Source organism: Pteropus vampyrus, unplaced genomic scaffold (assembly GCF_000151845.1).
Source record: "Pteropus vampyrus isolate Shadow unplaced genomic scaffold, Pvam_2.0 Scaffold21, whole genome shotgun sequence".
Classification (NCBI taxonomy): domain Eukaryota; kingdom Metazoa; phylum Chordata; class Mammalia; order Chiroptera; family Pteropodidae; genus Pteropus; species Pteropus vampyrus.
The window spans coordinates 5,062,451-5,086,031 of record NW_011888802.1 but is presented as its reverse complement, the minus strand read 5'-3'; the positions used below and the strand labels follow the sequence as shown (position 1 = coordinate 5,086,031).

The window sequence follows — 23,581 nt, the reverse complement described above, 5'->3', positions numbered from 1 at the left end:
GAAGGCAGAAATTATTAATACTTAACAGTGCCAAAGGGTGATTTTAAAATCTTTTCTCACAGCAAGCATTGCAAGGAAGGAGTAGATTCCCACTGTCAGAGTGCATTATCTAGCAATGTCACCACATGATCACATATGATCACTAGTCCAATCAGAGGTCAACACTACCATAGTTATTTGCAGAAAAAGAACATACGACAGATGCTTCAAGTGGAACTAAGTGATCTGACAAGAGCTCATGCATTAACAATTTGATATTTGGAAAAAAATAAAAGAAATGTAATCATATTGTATATCTGAAGGCTGTTAAGAGTGAAGACCAATACATGTAGTTTTTCTGTACTTCAGTTGATTGATTAACTTCTGAAAGTTTATGCAGATCTAATCAGGTAAGACTTAAACTCTAGTACATTTATATTTATAATTATAATCAAGTCTGCATCAGTAGACCAAGAAATGTGATAGTACCCATTCAGATACTGGCATTTTCGTAATCCCAGCCTGACTACACTTTTCAAAAGCCATATTTTTCCCTATCATCAATTGTGTTACTGATGCTTAATTAACATAGTCTAAATCAAAACAGGATATCTTTCTGTGGACATCATGGTTTAAACATACTAAAATAGTCATAATAAAGAATAAAATACACACTCAAAAAATCCATGAAAGCTTGAGATATTTCATATTTAAAAATTATAAGATAAAAATTTTATTCTTTCCTTCTTCCCTTCCTCCCCCCTCACACACACACACTCACATGTACAAATAGAAAAAAAGAGTATTAAACTAAGGCTGCTACTGAAACTCAACGTTGAGTATGAAAGGATGGTTCGGCCTGGTTCCAATGTGAAAATAAATTATTCTTAAAAACCTGGTTGGAAAAAACATTTTATATACAGAGACCCAAATGCAATTTTAACAATATTTCCTCATTTGAACTCACCTGTTATAATTAAAACATACATTGTTTACTTAGCTCCCTTGACTTTAGCTAATGTATTCTTTCTTTCAACTGCAAATGACTATTTAGTTCTTTGCATATCATAGCTTCAGGAAATGTTTCTTCTGACAAGACACAAAAGGCTCCTCCTGTTTTTGTACTTAAATCCTAGCAAATAAATAGTAAAGTTATGGGATCATCTGAGGGAAATGTTTCCTGGGCAGAGAGAACTGGTACCAATGAGGAAAAGCACATATGGTATTGGTAATGATCTTAGAATTGTCCACGATTGGGTCAGTGCGAACATACAAAGAGGGTAACAGGTGAGTTCAGGGTGGTTGGAAGGCCCAGAGAGAACAGGACTGGCCCTCTTGGGAAAGTGGGAAAGTTAAGGTTTATGGTCAGTGAATCATAATAAAATGGTACAAAAAGAACAATGCCATTTTCCTTTATATAATATTTAAAAATAACATCTATAGTTAAATCCTAAGAGAAATTTAAAGAATCAAAAATCTCTGATTAAAGAAGCTTGCTTTTATTCCACAGGTCAACATCTGCCTTATTTTTTTTTTTTTAGGTGATATTCCACTTCAGTTACTATTTATGTTTAAATACTCAGTAAATTAATAAAGCTTCTTTACTATGCAATAACATATTAGCTAAAATTCTAAAACTTTTCTAATTTGTATTTACCAGAAAAGAATGATTTGCTGATATGGGCCTAAAATAGACTTAATTATGTTTAGAAGGCAATGATGCACTTCTATCATTTTCAAGAGTTTCATTTGACCTTCTTTGACAGAGATCTCAGTAAATCTGCCTAATAATACCTTTCATTTATAATTTCAAAGTAAATGTCTGCAATTTTTTATGGCTCATTAGATCCATACTGAATGGTCAATTAATGTTTATCAATTATTACTGCACATCTTGGAAAAAATGTATATGGCATTTATAAATTATGATACAATTAGCCAACAGAGATGATTACATAGAAAGTGAGTGTGAACCATGACAAACTGGATAAACTCTCACACATCATTAAACTGCCTCAATAGTCATGTAAGGGGAAAGACTTTCGCACTTTTTATTTTTGCTTATCATCGCTTGTGCCAATTATGTCTCTCTATAAATGGAGTCCATAAATGCTGTTAAACACAGAGCCATATAATGCTAGTTTCCTATTTTATGGTCATATATTTAATAAAATGATAATAAAAGAGATAGTTCATTAAAGTGAACTATTCATTTCTAAACATAAAATTTATTACATTTAATTCATAGCACCATCTAGTGAAATTTGAGGGAATTGTGTAATGTATTGAATATGATGCAGAACATCTTTGCAAATATTAGAAACTGGCTTTTTATGCATTAATTACATATTTAAGTTTTGCCAAGAAATTCCTCAATAGATAAGATGTTACATCACACACACATATTTACATATATCACATTTTTAAAATTTATTCTTCTAATATTAAAATGTGTATACAATCAGTAATATGACCTCTTTCTAACCAAACATGTGTGCAATTATAAACAAGGGTTTATTATTTAAGCAGGTGTTTATTTGATATTAAGAAAATATTATGTAAAATAAGTCAACCACAATACCTGAAAGTAAAGAGTAGTATGTGTGGTCTCTCAAAACCATTTTCAAGTTAGTGAGGGGAGGGTAATCAGGGTATCCACAACTGTACTTCAAAAGATATTTTGTTGAAAGCACATCCCTGAAAATTTTTTGTAATACTATTTGGTAGTCTTCTGTGTAAAATGGGGACTGATTTTTTGTGAAAGTTGTCATAATACATTTTATGTGAATGAGTTCACAAAATATACCCAGCCTTGTTTTAAAATATTAAATATTAAAAGATCAGTGATAATAAAGTAATTTAAATAGGATTATGTGAAAATCATACCTTATCCCCTGTGCTGATTTCCTGCCATTATAACATTGAGTTCATCTATGTGTAGACCTTATATTTCTGCACAAGCACATGCTTTGTACAATAATTAATTCGAATATCATCAATGTTAAAATGAATCATCCTTTGTGAATAAATTATTTTGAAACATCATAATGACATTTGAAAAGTGCCCTTGCAATAGATGTTGTATAGGATCTGTATAATACTTTTAATTAAAAGACCAAGTCATTATTAAATAAAATTATGTTCATTTTGAATTTTGTAACTAAACTTAAAAGGTACTTCTAAAGAGATAAGTTCAAATACACCTTTGTAACGATTAAATCAATTTTATTATTTATTAATTCAAAAATAAGTACTGATCACCTATTATGAACTATCATATTAATAAGAGAAGTATATCAGTGATGAGAATACACTGGCCAATTATCCAACTATAAGAGCATAATTGACCAGAAGCCCTAGTTGCTATTCTCTGAAACCTATTTCCATGTTTCTTCGAGGACATGTTTTTTACAGTCTCTTCCTACTCAATGACTAAGTACAATGTGGATATAAGGTCAGATCTGTTTCTGGGAGACATAAGACTTTTCTTACAGCAATCTTTGACTTGAGAACTCCTCCATAGTCCTGATGCACATTCTTTAGATTGTGCTGCTGTCGAGGAAACTTTTACTCACCTCCTTTTTCTTCTGTCCTTTACTGGAGTCAACTTGAATTATAATTTAATGGTTTGCCCAGATTCTTGCAACTCCCAGATCTCACCCCATGTATTTTTTTCTCATGGGCATTTTTCCTAATAAAATGCTTTCACATTTAATCACACTTAACCTCGTTTGGCATCTACTTCTTGGAGAATTTCAAAGTGGGTTCCTAGATGCTGGAAGTGCCAGAGATTTTTTGTTTCTTTGTTTGTTTTTCCCCTCATAAAGTTAAATACTTTTGCCAGATATTGGTTTGCTTTTGTTGTACACAATACTTCATCCAGCATTACCACATAGAAGATTACTTAATCTTTAATCTATAGGCTTAGAGCCATGCAAAGTATAGCATGTGAGTTGGGGGCACAGAGAGCATCTTATTTAACTGTAAATTATGAACACCAACAAGCTGCTTTAGAATCCATGTGCCCAGGGTTCAGAAGACAAGCAGATGGGCCACTTTAATGTCAGAGGTAACTGACCTTGGTTAGTAGAAGAGAGAATGGATATTTTTAGACAATGGGGCAGGGAGGAATATATATAGACACAGGTTATCCATCTGGTTAGTCTCTGCCCCATTGGTACTTCCTTGTCTCATTTTAACTATGAATAGATACATGTAGCAACCTTTAACTGAGAAGAAGGGTATGATTATCAATGGACCCATTGACCCATCAGGAATGAAGTTTTAGATCACACTACTAAGTAAGCCAGCATGACTTCTGAAGAGATAACTGAAATTGGAAGAAATTTAGAATGAACAGTGGTGTGTAAAAAGAAGAGTATCAATTGTAGCTTCAAGATGAATTGCATCAATTGGGGCTGAAGTTAACAGCAATAACACTTTTTTAAGTCTTCCCTCAAGAAAATCAACCCCAGAGAACCACAGAAGAGTTGTTACTTGAACTTGTGTGGAGAGGCTGATCTGTATAGCATAAGCAGTGGGTTCTGGTAGCCATGCAAATAGGAATGTAATTAATTGACCAAAGGCCCTTGCTGCTATGCTCTGAAATTCAAAAGCCACATTTGCACTGATATCAAGTTTCTCACTAACTTCTCCCAGTTAATGTTTGAGAGTGGCAAGAATGCTAGGGTTGACCAATTCTTGGAAGACTTAGAGCTCCTTTGATAGCCAGCGTTGGCTCCAGAACTCTCCAATTTTCCCATTTAACTTTTCTTTGAATAAAATTATAGAACTCTTTTATATACATTGCTATTCTCTCTCCTTCGCTTCGAATCAAAATTTCATGGCACCACGGTGGATCTGTCAGCCTTACCAGTGTCTTGCTTATTTTCTTTCATGGAACATCTCAGGACTTTTCTCTGATAAAACTTTTGAATATTTAATCCTGACAATAAAAAGCCAAATTGCTCAAGACACTTAGATATGCACCATGTTAGGAATTACTAAAAATACTAAATTAGTTGCTTTTGCTGATCCATAGTCAGTGACTTAGTAGAAAAAAAATGCCTTCTAATTTTGAACTAATATTCTTCCTATATTTAAAGGCAAAAATAAAAATAAAAGTCTTATCCTATGAGGCAGAACACAAAAGAGAAGTTGAGCATTTTTGTTGCAGGGCCTAAGATAGGCCAAATAGAAAAGAAAATTGGTTTCCAAAATTATGGCTCAAAGAAGCATTACAAGAAGCCCCAAATAAGTTTGAATTAGGAGACTCTACACAAGAGGAGAAAATGTGTTTCCCATGTTAAAATAGCCCCTTTCCTCAGCCTAGCACCACACCAAGGAAAGCAGATAAAGATAGACTTCCCTAGAAATTTCAAGTGTTTGGTCTTTCATTGCAACATGAAGGAATCTGTGATATTCATACAACTAGTATTTTGAATTATGAGTCTATTTCTTAGAAAAGAAATTCAGAATGATATCTTGAACATATATTTCTAGACATTCTATATTAACTAAAATTATCCTTGAGTTAGGACGCTTTATTTTTTTGCCTTTAGTAAATTGGTGCAGTCTGTAAGCTAACACAAGACACATTACTCATTACTGACAAATTTTGTACTTGCTTAAACTTCTTTGTTTTCTATCTCTCATGCAAAATTCTAAGCATGTTTAAAATAGGGAGAGTTTATTTTACTAGCTTTTTAAATGCAATATCTATTTAAAGTAGTGTTTAGTACAACCATTTACCTTGAGGAAAGATGGGTGAAAAAATATATTTTTATGTATTATTACTTTTATATACTATAATGAATAACTTTTTTGTGAAAGTAAAAGAAATAGAAAGAGAAAACAATAACAACAGCAGTAAGTCTTGTTACTATTATAAGTCTTAAGGACAACATGCTAACATTTTTATCCCCATTTATGTAAATTACCTGAAAGTTTCCAGAAGTCTGGGTCTCTGCTCGTTTTGTATTTCCTATTATTCCTCATAATTCACTACACTTTTAATACTTCTCTGCACAGATTTCATTTCTTCCTATCTCATGCTCCCTTACTGAAAATTCTTACAATATACAATTTACAACTCAACATCCATCATCAAAAAGAAAAAATTCCTAAATTATAACCTCGTCATTGAGTAGCGCTGGGTCTGCTAGCACTCCAAGGACAAAGCTACCTCTAGATTTTAATTGTGGTAGCTATTTGTTTTTTGTTTTGTTTTGTTTTCTCCCAGCCTTTGTACAAATGGGCCTAGAGTATGATACAGACACTGTCTTCCCCTCATTTCTGATTACAAAATAAATTTCATTTTTCCTTCATAAATGCACCCAATTTTGAATCTCATATCAGTTTTTATATTATGCAATATTTCTCTTGATTGTAGTCATCTATTAACATTGATTTAATTCTTTAGTTCTCATACTACTGAGTGCCAGACAAAATAAATAAAAAATACTCCCATCAAGGAACATCATCACAAAATTTCTGATTATAAGGGATAGAGAGAAGTTTCTAAAACATTTGAAAGAGAAAAAAATAGGAGGACTAAAAACAGCTATAAGTGATCAAGTATCAGAATGGTAAAGAAATTTTCAATAAAGAAGTGGAAGCTAATAAAAATAGAAACATTAAAATTACATAGAAAAAATACATATATTCATCAAACAGCAAAATCCAAATATGAATCATAAATAACTCAGAGATTCTCTTCTGAGGAAAGATAAATAATTTAGTCATAATCAAATAATTTTCATATAATATCAGTAGATGGATTAGAAATATGAGGCACTGACTTAAAAATACATTATAATGAAAGGGTTTTTATTTCTCCTATTATGAATGGGATAAATACAGAAAGACACAAGAATTTCATTAGGTTTTTGTCAAGATTCTGCCTAAGAGTATAAACTGTCCCAGGATATCTGTATTGGGTGATAATATCTATTCTCACTTTGGTTACCCTCGGCCCATTTTCATACAATTTCCAGTCAGAGAAAGTAGTGGAGTCTTTCAATAAAAGACTAATTCCATCAATATCATTATTTAGGATGAGGACAGAGGTGGGTCTATATGACAGCTATAATGTCCATCTTCAATATAGATAAACCATGTTCAATAATAGAAATATAATTTGAAATGTTTGAAAAAAATTATCCAGTATAATGTATCTGTTATGTATGTTGTATGTTAGTTTCATAGCCCCTCTCTCTCCACTTGTTTTGGCTTCAGATAGATAATGAAATTAGTAGGGTGAATATAAGGAGCCTACCATTAATAATAATAGTAATAAATTATTATTATTATTATATTATTATAATTATTATTATAATAAAGTCCTGCTTACTTCTTCCTGAATTTCTACTGCTATTTGACAGACAACAAAAGTCTATCTAAATATTCTAAAACGGTTTTGTCAACTCATTTTAACTTGAAGAAAAAATTGACGGCAAAATCTAGTTCTATACTTTTTCACATAGTGTAGCAATTGAAAATTTCAGTTGTTAGGTCATTTTTAAAAACTAGGTGATTATTCATTTTAGTTATTTTAGGTCTGCTTCATATAAAAAATATAGATAAGAAATAGGAGGATTCTCACTTTACATTTTTATCTGAAGTATTAACGAATGAAAACACTTTTGATAAGTCTTTGCCATTAGACACAGTAAGTATCTATATATGGTACATATAAAAACACCAGTTATATGTAGCCATGGGACCACTGCCTACATAATGTAGGAACAAAGAATTAAACTGTGGTGAAAATATTTCTCAATTACACATGTCACATTGGCAAATTTTAGGTTTCCATTAGAAATCAGGATATGTAGTTATATTTAACCACATTTTCAATGACTATATTTTAAAATGTAACTATCTTTGAGTGAGGTAAATTAAGCTCATGACAATGAAACTTTGTCCCATCAGTGCAGATTACTTATTAAAAGAAATATAATTCTGTGTTACTTAAAGGTTATTGGATAGCTCACAGAATCTCTAAAAAGATTAGAGAAACTGACTTGGATACTCTGTAGCCAGAAAGAGTGATCACAGTCAAGTATAGGACTGGTTGCTGAAATTTTTAATGCCACTGCCAACAGGCCCAGACACTAAGGACTGCACTGACCTCATCATGCTCTTGACACAGGACGCTCCATGAGAACTGTTGACATTGCTAATCCTGTAAACTGAATATGGGTCCTACCAATTCCATGACACCCACCATAAATCCCACATGATCATCGCCATTTATTTTATTTGGGTTCTGGTTCAGTGTCTGGATTAGTTATATAGGATTGATAGATTCTAATTCCAAGTATACACACTATCTGAAAGAAAAACTTGGGAAGCAAGAATATGAAAATTTCAAATTCTGTAGTTGGAAGCAGAAACTTTTTCATAGCAGGAAAGATTTCCCAAACATACGTGTAGAATAATTTACTGAAGATCAAAGGTAATAATAAAAATAAAAATTCAATATTACTACTTTTGGCTGTCCAATATTGATATAACCATTTGTTCTCTTAATTTTACTTCTATGATAAATATCTAAAAATTATTTTTCTAATATAATTATATCTGTACAATTAAATACATCTTAACTTTCTCATCAAAAGGCTAAAACCAAGTTATGAATTACTTAATACAAATAGAAGATTATAATCACCCAGTAATGCACTTTAAAATCTTACTCTGTCAAAATTCTTGTTTTGATATTAACAATGGCACATATCCTTTATTCAGTAATAGTAAAAAATGTATAGTAGAGCTAGATTATGATATATGTATGCATATGCCAGAGCAAGAAAGGGAAGGTGAGTAGATGCTAGAATACTCATTTTCTAACTTGTGAATAGATCATAGTTGTTTTTATTATTTCTCTCTACTTCATGAATCATACCACATGTCTCATAACTTCAGCCAGCAACTCAGCTGTTAAGAGTTTTTGCTCTGTGAGGTGACCCATATCTTCATTCTTAAAAGACCTGAGTCTTTGTTGGTCCCACCTTTACAAAGTAGCTGTGTGTTTCTTTTTTAAGGCATGCCATTTGAATTGGTATCATAACTATTAACCCGGTGTCTTAACATGCATTAACCAAGAACCAAACTCAGTCCAAAATTTAACCGAAATTCTTTAGTTGTAAAATGAAATTTTTAAAGAAGTAAAAAATTAATAAGAGAAGGAATAACTATCAATAATGTGTGTGGTATTAAGCCACCTACCATAAAGTGTGAATCAGACTTAATCTGTTTAAGAATCTCAGATAAAAAGTGAAACCGCACATTCTCATTATACTCTACTCATAGGATAAGCATCATTGATTGAGCGCTGTTCCTCAGTGCTATAATCCCTTGGTATGTATACCCAGTTGCCAAAACTGTGTAGGAAATGAGCCTTTCCAAAAATCCAAGGTAAACAGACCTTCACTATCAGGGATACAGATCCTGGCTAATGGAAATCACGTGGACCATATAAAAGGTCTAATAGATATCAGTGGAGCATTGTCACTGTGTGTTAAACTCTGGGGTTCTCTTGGGTTTAAATTATTTTTCTCCTCGTTTCTACTGGGACAATCAATACAGGTTATATCACTTGACTCCACAAACATAGAGCACTGATGCTGTCTCTCAAACAGCCACAATTGTAGCTATAGCAACTGAATATAACTGCTGCTGCCCCATTGTTTTCCTTGATTATTCACATTATTACATATTAATTCGAGTTTATGATGTGTATGTTTGGTAAAGACTAGATCATAAACCACACTGTATATTGAAATGAAACTAGAACAGTAAGTATCAGACATTCTTACATATTTTTATGTGAAGCATAGAGAAAACAAAAGGTATAAAAGAAAATGAAGACATTACAACTGATACTACAGAAAAACAAGAGACTACTATGAACAATTACAGTCCAACATATTTTATAACCTAGAAGAAATAAAGTTCCTAGAAACATATCTATGTACTTATACACATACCTACAACCTACCAGAACTGAATCATAAAGAAATAGAAAATCTGAACAATCATGACTAAGGAGATTGAATTAGGCTTTAAAAACTACCTTCTCAGATTAGACTGTTCACTCATTTTCCTTTTTATTCTCCTCACACTTGGCCAGAAATCATTCTTCTCATGCAATATGAGTTTCTAAAATGCAAATATGATCAGATTTGTACTTTAGAAAATTTGTTAAGACAGAACAAGAGTAGATGCATAGAATAAGGTAAAGGGATGTGACCAGCTTGAGAAAAATTGAGTTTATCGAACTGATAAAATCAGTTGGACAGTGATATTGGTAAGCTAGGGAAAGAGGAGAAAAGCTAGTTTGGATAATGAGATTTTTTTTTTTTTTTTGCCTTGTGCATCAATTTTTCAGTGACTACAAAATTTAAATATTGTCTAAAAACTCGTCGGTGTGCCACTCAAGCTGCATGGGAAAACTAGAATTCCCAGAATGCACCATGGTCTTCAAATATCCTACTTTCTCATTCTTTCATCTTTCCCTCCTTGGTTTTTTCATTTTCCTCAACTTAAATGTCACTTCTCAAGGAATTTAAAAAATATCTTACTTTATTTTATGCTCCTATAACGTCCTGAATTTCTCCAATGTTTTCAATATTAATGTCATATTTATTTTCTACTTATTTTCCCTGAAACATTCAAACTCTATCATTTGGTACAATTCTTTTTTTATTACTTAATCTCAAGCACCAACAAAATTCTCTTGCTTCAAAAATGTTCTTAAATATACCTTAAAAGTAATGAGAAATCTTTAGATAAATTTTAAAACAAAAATTACATAACACAATTTGTGTTTCAGAAATTTCCCTCACACTGATACACTGTAACAGTGAAATCCTGAGAAGAGTAGGTGTTTTATGAGGCTGGTGAGGTTAGGTGATATGATGGCTCCGGCTAGGGAAGTGACAGAGGAACAGAAAGAACTAAACAGATCCCATAAATATTTAAGTGGTAAAATTGTTAAGACAGAATAAGAATTGATGATGGAATAAGGTAAAATGTATGTGGCCAGCTTCAAAAAATTGAGTTTATTGAATTGATAAAATCAGTTGGACAGTGATATTGTTAAGCTAGGGAAAAGAGAAGAAAAGCTAGTTTGGATAATGAGAATTTTTTTTTTTTTCCACATGCTGCATGGAATTAAACATTCTAGAAAGAGTTCTAATGTTATGTTTTCTTCTTCAAAATTCATTAAATATCCAAATACTTTTTAGTTATATGCAATAAATAATACATGTCTTACTAAGTAAAGCAAAGATTTTAAAGCATATTTTTATTTTAGATTTATTAAACAGTAATATTCCCTCATGGACAATTTCATTCAATATAATGAAAATGATTCCAAGAAAAATTATATTCCAGGAAAAGTTATGTAGAAGGATAACTAACCACAGTTTTGAATTTTACTTTTCCTCTATATAAAAATAATTTACAATCATAAAGGAATATAAAATTTTGCTATACTAAATACAGATTTTTATTTAAAAAAAAAAGATGTTTTACACCCAACAAAAATGTTTCCAAAATAGTCTGCATTCTCATTTTTACCATTTAGTTTTGCCTATTTTAAAGTGTAAACTGAGATTCAAATAGTGACACTGTCCTGCCATCTGCTGGAAGATGTGGAAAGTTACTTGTTTTAAATAATGGAATGACAGTGATGTATATGTTACTCCATTAAATAAGAAAACTCCTGTGATGTTCAGGATATTTTTCTATTAAAAGAGTATTACAATGTACAAAGCTATGTGTCAACATATGTTAATATTTCTTTTTCTCATGATTGAAACTACTTTATGCTTTCTTATCTGCTGTTCTCTCCATGACCTGACTCTTCAGTCTTGTTTCTTTGGTAGCGGCATAGGCATTCAGGAAATGGAAATTCAATTTTAACTAAGAAGTTTGCAGAAGGTCATTAAATATTTACATTCAGTAAAGAAAAAAAATAATCTTTAACCACACCTGGGTATGTGAACGGAGGCAAAAAGGAGTGTGCAGAAGGAGGAGAAGGAGGAGAAATAGCGACTCAACGTGGGAAAATGGAGTTGGGGTTTGTATGTAGTGTACTGATTTAGGACAGAGGTATAGGATTCATTTAGATTTGATCACAGCTCTGAAACTAAGCAAAAGAGAATATGCAAAAGTCACTAAAGTCACATTTTATCTCAGATTTTTTGTATCTAAAATGGGAATTATATAATTTTCGTCACAGGGATTTTGCAAAAATTAGGTAATACTTGAAAAGTAATTATGTAGTATATGTCATAGAAAGCATAAAAAAATCTAACAATAAGATTTTCTTGGATAATAAAGCATTCCAACATATTTTATAATGCTTTTAAAATATAAAATAAACACCACAATTAATTATAGACTTTCTTACTTGACACATATTTATATCTAAAGTCAACTTGTTCTTTTAATATTCTCACTAGAATGTATCAGTAATAAAAATCACTTTTAAGAATCAGGTGTAAATAGGTATATTAATATCTACTTTTAAGTAGTGCTTACTTTTGCTTTTACTTCAATGATAATGATGAGTAAATATAAACTTGGTGATTTTATAAACCTGAGTGGATTAATTCAAACATTTTTTTAATTTTAATGATTTCCCAACTTCTGTTTCATTTGACCATGCTAAAATAGCCATTTCTAAGAGTTCTAATTGCTGCAAAAATTTGCAGTCTATTCAAATGTTTCACAGTTTGGTCTATAGATCACTGATGATTTATGTTTATCATGTTTACTCATGTTACACTAATTTTTTTTTTTTATTGCTGGTGTAACAAATTATCACAAACTTAGTTGCTCAATAAAACATAAATTTATTATCTTGTAATTCTATAGGCCAGAATTCCAATGAAGATCTCACTGGGTTAAAATCAAGGTGTTTGCTGGACTGCCTTCATCTCTGAGTCTTTACAGTGGAATCTATTTTCTTGCCTTTTACAACTTCCATAGGGCTGCTTGATTCCTCACTTGTGGCCTCTCCATCATCAAAGCCAACAACATTCATCTATCTGACCAGGCCCTTCTGCAGTTACATTTCCCTCTCCTTTCTGCCTATCTCTTTTACTTCTAAGGATGCTTGTGATTGCATAGGTCACATCCAGATAATCTCAAGTTAATAATATTTGCAATGTCTCCGGTACTATGTAAGGTAACATACTCACAGGTTCTTGGGATTAGAAGATGGATTTACTTGGTGACATTATTCTGACTACCACTTCTGTCAAGTGGTATCAAGTGGTTTGGCAGTTTAAAAAATAAAAGTAACATTTTGGTTTGGCATATATTTTACAACTTTGAAATGTTGAATCATTATTATTTTTCATAGTTATCACATTTGAATCTTAATCATTATATCCAAAATAATTTTTACTGAGAAATGTGATAAGAGATTTATGTATATTTCCTGGTCGCAGATAAAGCTGAAAATACACAAAACGTCATTTTGAACATCAACTTACAGAAATGACAATTTAAAATTGAACACATATTTGTATATAATATGTTCCAAAGATTGAATAAAATAAATTCTGCTTTGAGGTATATAAAGAATATATGACAATCAGTAAAGTGTACACATGAAGAAAGATTCATATATCAAGCCAGGCATACTTTTTTATATTGAAATTTATACTATGCTATTACAGTCTTTTAAAGATCAGATCACATTTGAAGCTTCTCCATTCTATTAAATTTTAATATTACTTTTAAGAATTATGTAACAGTAAACTATATGACATATATAAAGATAAAATTAAATTCAGTTAGATTTTAATGGTATGTCAAATAGTATTTATCAAACATTTGCTACAGTACAAACAATGAGTAATAGACAGTTTTTACTTTGGGACAATGATAAAAGTAAACACTGAGTTGATTTGCATATACATTGGTGTTATATGTCCCTCGTAGAACAGTGTTCTCTAAGTGTATTTAAAACCACCTGTATCAGAATCACCTGAAACTACTGATATAGGGTTGAATCAGAATCCGTGTGGACCCCAAGTTTCTTATGCATCTGCAGTTTGAGAAACATTATATCACATATCGGAATATGTCATATGCTATACATTAAATATATTACATGAGATGGTAGAGAATGTTAGGGATGGACTGAGAATTGCCATTAAATCATAATGGCCATTTTCTATAGTGAAAATCTCTTATTAAAGGTCAGAGCTTTTTTTCTCATTTTTTTCTTATTCACCTAGCTTATTTTCAATGGAAAGAAACTTTAAGTTCAATCGAATAAACAGGTTGTTAGTATTCCTTTGAAATATAGAAAAAGAGAAAAAATACAAATAGAAGAAATCTTCCTTGAATTTTTTAAAGATAAAAACTTCACTTTTGGATATGATATTAAAAGTAGCATACTTTCATATAATGCACTGATTCTGATTTTTTCTAATAGCAAAGTGAGGGAGACATATATTCAATCTATAAGGCTGTTAAAATTTAATTCATAGGAATTAAAGAGGAACATCTCTATAAACCCTACAGATATTAAAATAATTACAGGAAAATATTATGAACAGCTTTATGCTAACAAATAAGGCAAATGAGATGAAATCAACAATTCCTAGAAAGGCAGAAATTATCAAAACTGAACAGAGAAAAAATAGAATTTGTAACTAGACTTGTATCGAGTCAAAAAAAAATAATTAAGAATTAAGAATCTTCCCACAAAAGAAGCTGGAATAATTCTATCAGACATCTAAGGTAGAAAAGATATCTTAATCCTACACGAACTTTCCAATTTGTTTTATTAAGTCAGGATTATGTAGACATGGATGCAAGACAAAGACATCAAGAGAAATTATATCCACAGACCAATCAATATTCATCATGAACATACACACACACACACACACACAATTCTTCAAAATATGAACTAAGTGAACCCAACAACATACAGAAACCTATAAATACCTTGATCAAGTGAAGTTTATCCAAGAAAAGTTTGGTAGGTTCAAATCCAAAAATTAATGAACACACTATAATAGTAGAATAAAGGACAAAACAACAATAAAACAAATAAACAAACCAAAAACTTACACATGATTATATCAATAATTTCTGGAAAAGCATTTGACAAAAATACATCTGTTTAAAGCTTTCTGGAAAGTATAAATATAATTTAACTTCCTCAAACAGCTAAAGAAGTATTGTGAATAATCCACAGCTAATGTCATAATTAATGATGAAAAAGTGAATGCTTTCCTCACCAAACTGGGAATAAGACAAGGAAGCCTCATCTTAAAACCTCTATTCAATATAAGCATTGGAAAGTCTAGTCAGTCAAATAAAACAAGAAAAAGAAAATACATGCAGATAGAAAAGAAGGATAAAACTCTCTATTTACAGATGGCACAGACTTTTGGTGAAAAATCCAAAAGAGATCTAGCAATATAAAATAAAGCAAACAACAGATAACAAGTTATGAGCAGCTGAAAGTACAGAGAATTCTCACTACTGTTCTCTGACCCAGCCTCTGTATTTAGTGTTTACTTTACATCTTGCATCAGCATGCTACATTTGTTACAACTGATGAACCAAATTGATGCTTTATTATAAATTAAAATTGAGTTTTATTAGTATTCACATGTATTCACTTGCGCTATATAATTCCATGGGTTTAAACAAATGTATGATGCCACATATCTAGCATTATAATCTCATATAGAATAGTTTCATCGCCCTAAAAATCCCTGAATTCTATCAATCTGTGAGTCTACCCTCTCTCAAAATTTTTAGAAGTTGCTTATTTTCTTTATTGTCTCTATAGTTTTGGCTTTTCCAGAATGTCATAAAGTTGGATCATAGAGTATGTAGCATTTTCAAATAGGGTTCTTTCACTTAGCAATATGTATTTAAAGTCCCTCTATGTCTTTTGATGGCTCATTTCTTTTTATTGCTCTATTATATTTCACTGTATGGGTGTACCATAGTTTGTTTATCCATTCACCTATTGATTTTTTAATAGGAAAAAAAGTATTTTTTTACTTCCAAATTTGGCAATTATGAATAAAAAAGCTATAAATATGTATTATGTATGCAGGTTTTTGAGTGGATCTAAGCTTCCAACACATTTGGGTAAATATAAAGAAACCTGGATAGAGTATGCTGTAAGAAACCAACGGTATCTTCCAAAGTGGTTTCTTTCCCACCAGCAGTGAGAGTTCCTGTTGCTCTACATGCTCACCAGCATTTGGTGTGTCAGTGTTTTAGGTTTTAGCTATTCTAATAGACATGGAATGTTACTTTGTTGTTTTAATTTGCAGTTCTCCAGTGATGTATGATATCTTTTATGCATCTACTGATATGATTTTTATGACATTTATTTTTGAGTCTATCAGGATTACATTGCTCGATCATTAAATGTCGAACCATCTGGCATACTTAGTATAAATCCTACTTGATTGTGGTATATAATTATTTTTATACATTGTTGGGTTAGATTTCTCAATATTTTGTTGAGGATTTCTGTCTTGTTCATGAGAGATGTTGGTCTGTGATTTATTTGTCTTTGTCTGGTTTTGTTGTTAGGGTAAAAATGGCTTCAGAGGATGAGGTAAAAAAATATTCCCTCTGCTTCTTTTTTTCTGAAAAAAAAAAAAAGATTGAATTGGTATAATTCCTTTCTTAAATGTTTAGTAGAATTCAACAGTAAATCCGCCTTCATCTGGTGCTGTTTCATAAGTTATTATTGATTCAATTTATTTAATACATATAGACTTAGGCAGATTATCTATCTTTATATGTTTTGTTATACTGTGTCTTTCAAAGAATATGTATATTATCTGAATTATCAAATTTGTAGGCATATAATCATCCATAATATGTCTTTATTATCATTTTAATATACTTAGAATCAGTAGTGATAGCCCTATTTTCATTTCTGTTATTAGTAATTTGTATCTCTACTCTTATTCTTAGTTAGCCAGGCAAGAGACTTGTGAATTTTATTAATCTTTTTAGAAAACAAACTTCATTTCATCAATTTTCTATATTGATTTTTCTGTTTTTGAATTCATTGACATTCGTTCTAATTCTCAATTCTTTATTTATGCTTTCGTTTTTAATTTGTCCTTTTTTTATATGTGCCTTAAGGTGAATATGACGATAATGATTTTAGATCTTTCTTCTTTTATAATGTATGCATTCAGTGCTATAAAATTACCCTATAGGCATTTATTTTGCTGTATCCCACAAAGTTTGATAAGTTTGATGTAGTTCAAAATATTCATAAATTTCTTCTGAGACTTATTCTCTGAGTCATGGTATTTGGAAATGTGTTGTTTAACCCCCATATACTTGGGATTTTCTAGGTATCTTCTTATCATCAATGAATGTTTTTATTCTATGTTAGTCTGAGAACATATTTTGTTTTCTAGTCTTTGACTTTGTTAAGGTGTGTTTTATTGCCCAGAATGTGGTCTATCTTGATGAATGATCCATGCTCACTTGAGAAAAATGTGTATTCTGCTGTAGTTGGATGAAGTATTCTATAAATGTCAAGTAAATGACATGGATATTTTTGGATGAAGTATTCTATAAATGTCAAGTAAATGACATGGATATTTTTTCCTTTAATAATGTCCCATAGGCTCCTTAAATTATTACTATAGTCTTCGCTTTTATTTTCTTGCCATTCTGATTGCATGTCCTTGTCTTTCCCACCATCTATATAGGTCATTTGATCCTCTTCTTTATTCACTCTGTTTATTCCATTTAATATACTTCTCATCTCAGATAATGTGTTCTTCATTTCTGCCTGGCTCTCTTTTATAATTTCCAATTCCATTTTTATGTTTTTTATCTCTTTGTTGAAGTCTCGCTGAATTCATCTACACTTCCCATAAGTCCATTGAACATCTTTATAACCAGTGTTTATAACTGTGCATCTGGTAAATCACTTGACTCCATTATTTCTGGATCTCTGTTCGCTTCTCTCATATGGTTTCTGCTTGTTTTCCTATTTTGACTGCCTTTCTGTGTCTGTGTCTATGTACTAAGCAAAGCTTTTAAGTCTCCCACTCTTATTAGTGTGGATTTGTGAAGTAGATGTCCAGTGGCACAGTCCTGAGAGGGATTCAGCTGCAGCCCAATTTAACCCAAGCCTGTGCCCCTCCAGGACCACCTGTTAAAATTCAGCAAGTACTCCACAGATGCTGTGCTGATAGTTGCTTCAAAAGGCCACACCAGAAACTGAGGCCAGCTGCCACCAGTGTGAGTCTTGGCACTGCTCAACAAGGAGCCCTTGACTCTCCAAGGATATACCTAGAGTGGCTTGGGTGGGGTATGAGTTCGAGGAGGCAGAGTTTCAAGCAATCCTCTGGGCTGAATGACCTCTGTTATCCAGTTTGATGAAATCTTTGCTATGGAGGCGCTGAGTCTGTGCACTGGGAAGGGGGAGGGCTCAACAGAGGAACAGTGGATACCGCAGGCACTTCTGCAGGTGAGAGAGCTTCACAGAGGGCCTCACTCCAACAACTCAGTGTAGCCCTGTAAGTCTCTGCACAGCTGAACCCGCACTGGTGCTCAGAGTGAGCAGGTCCGACACTGCGGAAGTCCTTTCGCAGGCAGGGCCCCATTAAGAGGCGTCTGCAGCTGCCAGCTGCTGCTGCTGCTGCCACAGCCTCTGTCTCACTCAGTTGCTCAGGCTTGGGCAGCCTCATGTACTCACCCTGTCCCTCCTTCTGCTGTTGCAGAGTGATTTCTTAGATTTCTCCCTAGTTGTATGGCTTGTTTATCTAGATCCCAGGCAATTTTTCTTTGCTGTTTGCTCCTTGTTTCTGTCACACTTTGATTTGGTCACAAGAGGGATAAACAGAGCCCCATCATCTACACGATTCTTTCCCCTCCTATTATTATTTTTAAATCGACTGTACTGTGTGAAAAGGTAATGGTCTGTGAAGAGTTGCATGTTCTCTTTTGGAGGGCTGTCTAATGTTTATTATTTTGTTTTGGTGATAATTTAATTTTATGAAAATCGAAATATTAAGTTTAAACTCTCAGAGCCATAGTTTTCTCCTCAGTAAAATGAAGTTAATATTTAGCCTGGTATCAAAATTAGCCTGGTACTTCCTTAACAATAGAGTTTTACAAATTATTTATCCTGAAGAATAATGATTGTTTTGATAATATAAAAGAATACAACGATTTAATATAAAATGACAATTCTTTGATTTGGTTGCTACTTTACTTAATTCACTAACGAAAAACAAAGATTTGAAAAAATGAAGCTACTTAACATCAAAGTAGATATTTGATCAGGTTTTTTTTAGTTCTAAACTCCATACGTGTATATTTTGTTTTGATTTTCAGTAGAACAGTCTTCACTTTTAAAAAAAAAGATTTTAATGTTCTTGACAAGTCTTGGAAGTTTACTTAATTTTTCATGGAGTTCTAGTTTTATCTTTCCCCTTTTCCAGTATTCTAAACAATTCATTATGCTCTTGTATTTTTTCTTAATGCATTTATGGGTATATAAATGCATTAAGAATTTCAAATTACCAGAGTCTCCTTATTCCTTTATCCCCCCAGGCACCTATGAGGAAGCTTAAAATAGTGATTTCTAACATAATCCATTCTTAAGATTATTTTTAAAACTAGGAAGATGTAAGAAAAAAAATGTATAGCTATGAATTTCTGGGGGTCAGTGAGATATTTGAGTTCAAAAAAACATCACTTTATAGGTGATTTGCTACTTGGTTAATTGGTTTATCTATAATATATTTCTACTTATAGCTAAGGACTTAATTATATTTGTATATCAAATGCTTACTTAGTTCTCATTTTTGATCTTTTATTCTCAGAAATTATGAAAAAGCAGAGTAGTTTAAAATAATTTGATTTGTAGATAAAGGAATACTAAATATAGAGTTATAAATTTTTGGAGAATCCTTTACGAAGGACATAACACCAAAAATTATAGTCGTAAGAAAAGTTCAGGCCACATACTTAAGAAAGTATGTATTACTCATGTAATTTTAGACTTGATATTCCTTTACTTCAGATTATCTGTTACCAAAAAAAAAAAAAAAAAAAGACAAAGGAGGACTAATACGGTGACACACCAATTCCTCTGAGAGAAATCCAGAAACTAACTGAATAAATCCTACACAATGAACAAATAATACCAACATTAAAACAGGTTGAAAAGGCTAAGGCAGGGGTCACCAAACCCCAGGCGGTGGACCAGTGCTGGTCTGTGGCCTGTTAGGAACCAGGCCAGCAAGCAAAGTTTCAACCTGTATTTGCAGCCGCTCTCAAGCACTAGTAACCCAGCCTCAGCTCCACTTCAGATCATCAAGTATTAGATTCTCACAGGGGCACCGGTCCCTAGTGCCAAAAAGGCTGGGGACCACTAGGACAAGGGACACGTGCATCATAAAACCCTTTTCTACCACAGCACCAATCAGGAGAGAACACCATTCCCAGCTTTTTCCACCTTCCTTGAGGAGCAAAGTGTTTGGACTGCACACCTCGTACTCAGCTTTTAATATTCCTATCCAAGTACTAGCTCCCCAAACACCAAGCTGTTAAAGCCAACAGTGCTTGCATTGAAAAGTCCCACAACCCTACTGCAAAGAAGCCATTATTTTCTCTTGGGGGGGGAGGGGGGAGGTGAAGAGGCTGTTTATTTTGTCAATCTTATTTCCATTTTCTGTTTAAAAGTCTATGGAGGAACAGCTTGAGGCCAGCGGTTGTTCTTACCCATTCAGTGTCCTGAGCAGTGGAAGCTGCAGACCAGTCTTCAGTGCTGAGCTGACACTCCGGTCTTCAGCAGGGAGCTGCAGGATGCGTGCAGAAAGTACGCTTGTACCTTCAGACTAGCGTAAAACCTTGTGTTGAGCAGCAGCAGCCTCCAGAGCTGGAGCAGTACATTGACCCTAAAATCTCTCCATGTCCACGCCCTTTTCAGTAGGTCCCAGGTCGTCCTTTTCAGTCTCCTCAGCACCCCTGTGGAAGTAGAGATCAGGCGGGACCCCACCGCGGGTGCTCACGGGAGACAACATGCAGGGGATGAGGAGGTGGTGTTGCGCAGGCGCAGACTCTCCCAGGCCAGCGTCCGCAGCGAAGCCGTGGAGTGGTGGGGTGCCGTTCTGGGATGGTGAAGCCCACATAGCGCTGAGGAGCGGCTGTGTCACACAGAGCAGTGGTAAGACACCTCTAAGAAACGCTGGTGGTCGGCTCTGAGATAAATAATCACCAGAAGTCGCAGCTCCCAGAAGGCTGCCTGGATCTGGTTAGTGAAGGTTCCAGAAGCTAGTGAAGTTTCCAGAAGCCAAGCGGCCCGCTGTAGGAGTGGCTCCAAGACAACGGCAAAGGCTACACAACTTGTTGGCCTGTCTTCCTGGAGGGTATGACACTGAGCAGCTGGGTTTTTGATGGCAACAACAGCACGAGCTACCAGGAGAAGCTTCTTCAAGGTTCTCTTCAGATTTATAAGGTTAGATGCCATCATTTTTTTCTTTTTTAGGTATACTGTTCCATTTGGAATTAGGGTTGGTGCCACCTACGTGGGTTCCTGCTGTGAGGAATTTGAGGATATCTTCCTCCTTTATTCGTAGAACATCGAGGGATACACACTTTGTGAAAATTTTCCTTTAATTTACAACAGAAACTCGGAACAACTTCATATAGAACCTGTGTGTATCTTTTATAGGTTATTGTTTTATGATTACCCTGAGGCTTACATAAAACTTAAATACCTAAGTCTTATGGTCATTTAATGATGCTTTCTAGAGGATTCCAGGCAATACAGGAGAGGTAAAGCCTATATTTTGAAATTCTATTGTCGTTCATAATTACTGAAACATTCTCTAGTATTTCTATACGATAGGCCATTTCTAAGCTTTTTAAAAATTATCACTATATGCATGTGATTTAGGTATGGTTATTATCCCTGCTGTAGAAAAGGATAGTCAGAGAGTAATAATCTGTTTAAGGTGACAAATTTGGTAACTAGCAGAGCAAGAAATAGGATTCAAGACTACAAGTTATAATTTCGTATGTTTTGTACTAATAGAACCGCTACAGACAACTTTCCAAAAGCATAGGATCTCAGAGTTTACAGTATAAAAACCTACCCAAGAAGTGTGTGTGTGTGTGTGTGTGTGTGTGTGTGTGTGTGTGTTAATGGCTTCATTAGTTCCTGACCCTTGTAGTACATGGACTTTTTAAAAATGAGGTTAGCTCCTGAAATATTTTTTTAAAAAAATAATCAGCCCTATATTTTTTTAAAACTAATCCATGTGAGGACCAAAGATTTTATATTTCCATTTCTGGAATACTTGATGATCCTGATAATAGTAAAATAATATTATTTTACATAGTTTTCATTATGTATTATTATAAAACCAATAGAATAATACTGTTTGAAAATCAACTTTTCTTGATTACTAGACTGTTTTATATACTCAAAATAGCTGAAATGAGACCCTGAATAGAACTGAGATAAGATGTGTATGGTTTGGTTCCTATACCTCAATATTGCAATTTATGTGAAAAGATATACAATCAAAAATATTTTAAATCAGGCAAACATGGTAATATTAGTTATTCTTATAATATTGACTTATCCTTACATAATACTTTCTCACTATCTTTTGCCAGACATGTTGAAATCTTGTTTTTTATTGTCATTTACCTAGCAAAAGCTATAAGGCTAATATACTAAAGGATAATTTTAATATTTCACTTAAATTGAAACTTAATTTCGACTCATATGTCCTTAAAGTTCTATTTTATTTTATATTTTACACTTTGTAAAATTTTTACACATCCTTAGTTTTGTTTCCACGAAGAACTGGGAATGGGAGAGCTATAATATCTGAAAAATTAAACTGTCACATTTTTATCATGGTTAAAATAGTAACTGTTTTTATTCTAGCAAGAACAGTTTGTTGTAATATTTCCAACTGAATTATTTTTACAGCAAGGCATTTGAACACATTTTAGATAAAATGTGAATTTGGTCAAACGTCTATTGCTTATTTATTTATTTATTTTTAGGCGAGGCAACCCTTTGTTGACCTCACAGATTGCAAGGACCTTGTCAGCCTACAATCTTTTATTTATTTATTTATTTTCATGTTTTATGCCTACAGCAGCTGGTCCTCCTAGGTGGTCTCCCATCCCAATACTAACCAGGCCCGACTCTGCTTAGCTTCCGAGATCAGACGGGATCAGGCTTGTTCAGAGAAGCATGGCAGTAGACTATTGCTGTTTCTTTTGCTATCTTTCCACACATTTTTAAATAAACATTAAAATTTTTAACCACTTTTTAAAAATTATCAAAATCTTTATTTAATAAAATACTTTAATATATTTTCACTAAAGCAATAGTAATATCCATAATAATTTTTGATTTCTGCAAACAAAGAAATAAAAGAAATACATGCTTGCTTTAAAAAATGTCCAGGTTATTAAGAAGAGTAGAGAGTAAAAGTTATTGCAAAAATACTTTTCTAGACAATGAAAGATATTTGATTCTTTCAATTCTTCATTTATAAATATTTAAAAATCTTAAAATGTTTTGTTTTGAATT

At 32.8% G+C, this 23,581-nt stretch overlaps 1 pseudogene; it reads right to left on the bottom strand.

Moving 5' to 3' along the window:
• Window positions 1-23,132: 23,132 nt before the first annotated feature.
• On the bottom strand, window positions 23,133-23,251 carry LOC111736717 (annotated as a pseudogene).
• Between the last annotated feature and the right edge of the window lie 330 nt (window positions 23,252-23,581).